At 43.6% G+C, this 5,000-nt stretch overlaps 1 protein-coding gene across 2 annotated transcripts in view; it reads left to right on the top strand.

Moving 5' to 3' along the window:
• The window catches only part of klf8 (Kruppel like factor 8), an 85,957-nt gene that overhangs the window by 80,608 nt on the left and 349 nt on the right, over window positions 1-5,000 (top strand). For both annotated transcript variants that reach the window (XM_061056153.1, XM_061056152.1), the window contains exons 7-8: window positions 1-1,107; window positions 1,159-5,000. The exon at window positions 1-1,107 is cut by the window's left edge and continues 720 nt beyond it; the exon at window positions 1,159-5,000 is cut by the window's right edge and continues 349 nt beyond it. The gene's annotated coding sequence lies outside the window, so the exon portion shown is untranslated. The remainder of the gene's footprint in view (window positions 1,108-1,158) is intronic.

The raw sequence follows: 5,000 nt of genomic DNA, 5'->3' as shown, positions 1-5,000 counted from the left end.
TTAAATAATATAAACGTAGGGAACTAGAGAGCGGTTCAGTACGGTAATCCCTGATCTCGCTTGTGTTTCCCCAGCCAAACGTACATTTACCACAGCTGATTGTTAGCTCGATGGCGATCACAGCATCAGAAACAAAAACAGCCCTTGAAATAAATCTCTCGGAAATCCACGGGAGACTCAAACATGATGCGTTTTTTGTTTTTCCTTTGTAACCGCTGTCACACAGGAAGTGACAATTCTTTCAACCAATCAGCAGACTATAATGTGTCTAACTCCGCCCCTTTAGAATAAGATCGGTACGTTTGGCATCCCGACAGATGGGAAGCAAAAACAGAAGGACGCTCCTGATATGGATGTTTTATTTTGGAACCATTCTTAACTTTTGACAGTGGAAACTCATTGGACCCACAGAGTTTCCAGATGTTGTGGAAATGTGCAAAAAGGAAATCGGAGCTGTTTGTAAAAAGGTTCTAAAACAACCGCAGCGTTTCATCAATCCTGAAAGAAAAGGCTCCCTCATGGTCACATCAGCTGACGTGACGTCAAACTTATATTTCCTCCTCAGGAGAGTTTCTGTCTTTGATCTAAAATAAGTCTATTTAATCCTGACTCCCCCCTGCAGCCCCCCCGTCCCGTCCCCCCCTCGCCTGATACAGGGAGCTACAAGACTGTGAACTTTTTACAGATCCATTTGTTTTCAGTGTAACAATCACTCCCCCCGCACACACACACACACACACACACACACACACACACACACACACCTTTTACTGATTCTTCTTCTTTATTAACAGTATTTGCTTTGTGTGCGTTGTTGTTGTTGTTTTTACAAACATAAGGCCTTCAGTTCTTTTTGTCGTCGTCGTCGTTGTTTTTCTTTGCCAGGTTTGGCGGACTTAACAGAACAAAAAAAAAAAAAGATGATGATTTGAGTTTTGTCTGTTGTGTTCTGAGGCTGTGAAAAAGACGGAGGAGGACACACACATGGTTTGAGATTACAAGTTAAACTCTCACGCAGGGACTAGGGGAGCTTTTCCGAGTGTGTGTGTGTGTGTGTGTGTGTGTGTGTGTGTGTGTGTGTGTGTGTGTGTGTGTGTGTTTTTGCGTGTGGCGTTCGTGTGTGTGTGTGAGTCTGCGAGTGAGCGTGCATGTTTTGAGATAAACAACATAATCAGAATTTAAGATTTTTACGAGTGTGTGTTCCGGGCACTTGTTGTTCTTTTACCTCTTGCCCGTTGAGCCTTAATAACTGAAGTCAATCTGAAAAGGGCGAAACCAGAACCACTGACCGCCGACGCCTGGCCGCACATCGAACCCGGTTCTTTATTAAGTATTTGACATCATGAACCGCTTGCACACGTCTGCTGCTTTGCTGCGTTCTGACATTTAAACATGAACTGTGGGCTCTTCAGATTCATTATCATGCAGCGTTGCAGGACAAAGAGCCAAAATGGCCGCCATTAGGAGCCACAGTGGCCAGACGGTCTGTCGGTGGTTCTGGGAGAAAACCAGGCACCGTGTCGGGCCGTCAGGGTCCGGAGTGTCTGCGGTGTAAACCATGGGGAAACTAAGCGCTCTCCTCACTAGCATTTCTGCCAGGGTCGGGGTGTGTGTGTGTGTGTGGTGGGGAGGGGGGGGGGGGATTCTGTTACAACTGTTTAACATCACTACTTACCGTAAAATCTAGAATATAAGTCGCAGCGGTAGGCTATTTAAGACGCAGTCTGTTCAAACTGTCCTTCCTGCGTGATGGCTTCAATGCTGTGCAGCTCTCTCAAGAACCGCTATGTGTGCTAGCTACCAGTATGCTAGCTCCCGGTATGCTAGCCGAGCGCTCAGCCTGCGGTAACGCTGATAGCTGTGAAGTACAGACGCACAGCCTGCAACAGTTTGCAGAAAGTTGCGCTGGTGACTTGTTGTCTTTAACCGAAGAGTCTTTTCAATCCAACCAGGACTTCTCAAGGTTTAATTACTGATCTTAAATGTTTTCTTTAAAATGTAGTTAGTTTATTTTTAAATGCAGGATTATGACCTCATGACGGAGACAAGCCGTTGAAAAGTGGCGCCGCCAGCCTTGTCGGTATCGCCTTGTTTGTCCCCGTCATGGCGGTGCACGTCTCTGCAATTTAAACTGCTATTGGTAAAAAAGTGTTTACTACTTTTTAGATGCGTTAAGTGCGTCTTATTCATCAGATTTTACGGTAACTTAAAGCCTCAAAAACAATCTTCCTATAAATCTAACTGAAGAATCTCGTTTTTTAACCCCGTACGTCGTGTGTTCTGGAAGATTCTCACACAAACACCTTCATGTCTTGATGCTGAACACTGAGCAACAGTTGGAACAGAATCGAACCCCCTCCTGACTCTGCTCTCTGACCCCGCGGCGTCCATGTCTTAAGCGAGCTGTTTTTCAGCTCCGATTCTGGACTGAACTTGATTATGCAACATTTAAAACGCAGACCTCGCTCAAAGCGCTGTTCTGGACTCAGTAGTAGAGCACTAGCTGGTAGTTTTAAAACCTTTAAAAGGGAGGTCAGGATGCGTAGAGAAGCCTGAGCCGTCGATCACTGACGCACGTCGCCTCTGAAACATTTGTGACGTCTTAAAGGGGCTGATTTTTTTTTGTGGTCGATGTGACCGATTCACAATCCCAACGTGTCCCTTTACGAACAAGAAAAGCAACACACACATTCTGCTTCTGCGACGCTCTCCTCGTTAGCCATTCGGAGGCGCTGTTGCTGTAATTTCAGGAGCAGAATGATAACGGAGGCGGACGTGCAGGCTTCCTGTGAGCTGAGTGCATGCCGTCAGCAGGGGGCGCTGGTCGGTCTGCACAATGCAACAAAAAAAGAAGAAGAAAATCTGATTTGATTTTAATTTAATAAATGCTTTTAAGTGATCTCGTTGATTAAAAGTGCATCAAGTCGCTTTTTAAAAACAGAGAATCTGAACTTGATTCAACAGATTCGACTCTTCTTTTTTTTTTGCAGTGCAGATCTACTGGTCGTTCCCATTTCTCCCATCGCACCCCGTCTGCTTCAACTAAAACAAACATAGTGACTAAGCACATCTTTGTAGAAGAGTATATGCATTTGATTGCAATGTTTCTTTCTTTTGTAAACTGTTGATAAAGACATAAAGGACAATGACAAAGAGTTAAGATAAATGTACATAAATGTATATAATCAGAAAGTGCAGAGTAAATGTAACGGGTGAATTTCTATTTTTAACACTGACTAGATAATGTGAAAAAAAAATCTGCTTTTCTTTTCTTCTTCTTCTTCCTCTGTTAGTTTGATGAGATGTCGTTTCATCACGTGTCGTTTTTTTTCTGTTTCAAATCTAAACAGACGTTTTTGTTTCGTAGTTTCTTACAAGCAAAAAAAAAAAGGCGTTGGTCCCACTTGTGTTGTGCACACTTGTTGCATGGAGAGTAGCCTTCTTTGTTTGTTTTTTTCTTATAGTGATGTTGGTGAGCATGTCATGTCCGTGTGTGAGACTGTGGGTTTACCCTCAACATTGATAACCCCCCCTCTAAAAAAAAAAAAAAAAGAAAATGAGAAATTAGGAATCCACATCGCTTTTAAAAAAAAACTCCACGTTCAGCTGGCTCGGGTCAGGAAACATTTTCATGTGTGTTCAGAGACTTCAGGTCAGACAGGGCTAAACTAACATCAACGCTTCTCAATCCTTTGAGTCTGCAGGCGGAGATTTGATTTCTAGTTTTGTACTCTCTATGCTCCAGGCCGCCTGTGATTTAAAAAGCAACAAAAGTCGTTTGTATGAAAAATATCCGACCCGTAGCAGGTCATAGGTCCCGATAAGAATCTAGTCGAGAAGTTTCCCCTCGTGCAAAACGTCGACATCCCTGAATGTCTTCTCCCATTAAATCTCTGGTTTATGTTTCACTCAGGTGCTTCATGATGCACTTGAGCTTTGTGGCATTCAGAAAGAAAATGTTATGAACAATCAGTAGAAACCAAATCTGGATGAAAAATACTTTTTTTTTTTTTTTTTAAGCTTTGCACAAGAATTTTGCAAAACACCCCCGACTACAAAGCCGTTTTTAACCCCCCCGGGATCTGATTTTGTTGATTGCTAACCAAATAACTAACTTGACCATCATGGGTGCAAAAAAAATGCAAAATGACTTGACCAATCCCGTACCGCAGCTCTCACATATTGATCTCAGACCAGGGAGTAAAAAAGACTTTTCAGATTTTTTGAAAGAGCGACTTTCTCTGTGGAACAGAAAACAACACTTCCTGTTTTGAAGGACTCGAGGCTGATTTGAAAAGTATAGAACAAGAGCCTCGCTCCTTAAGAGATTAAATCTTGACTTTCCTTGAAGCTTTATCTTAGATTGCGCGTGGTATGTTGCCATGACAACAGCAGAAACTTTAAGGTCTAAAAATGCAGTTAAAGGTTTAGTTTTCAAAAGGGAGTGGGAAGATGATGACATCTCTGGACGGCGCACTGCATCCCGGACTTTTGGTCAAATATATCAAACATTAAAAACACCAGGAGACATATTCCATGTGTCCTCGCCAATCTCCCTCTGCCCGCCGCACATGCATGTCTTTCTCCTTCCCTCAACAAGCACACTGATCTGCTCTGAGCCCCGTCAGAGCAGCTCGAGTCGTCCTTTAAAACACACAAAGACAAGAGAACCTCCAGTGTGACGCTGAACAAAGTCAGCCGTCACATGTCAGAGCCTGATGGCGGCGACCACGACTTAAAGTCTTAACCGCTGGCGTTGGAGTTCTTCTGCAGGGAGGCTGACGCATGTGTTTTTTTGTTTGTTGTTGTTTTGTTTGTTTTTTGGCGGTTTGTGTTGAAGCTTGTTCTCTTCTCGGTATTCTTCTTCTAAATCTTCTGTTCTTGAATAAAGCAGGAATGTTTCGTCTGTGAACGGGCTGTGAAAACGTTACGACTTTTTATCCCTCTGTGAGAACCCCCCCCCGCCCCCGCAGGATAGAGTTCACGTCTTGAGGGTGACA

This window comes from Labrus mixtus, chromosome 14 (assembly GCF_963584025.1).
Source record: "Labrus mixtus chromosome 14, fLabMix1.1, whole genome shotgun sequence".
NCBI classification, from domain to species: Eukaryota; Metazoa; Chordata; class Actinopteri; order Labriformes; family Labridae; genus Labrus; species Labrus mixtus.
Note: the sequence above shows the minus strand (reverse complement) of the source record. Positions and strands in the feature narration are given on the sequence as shown.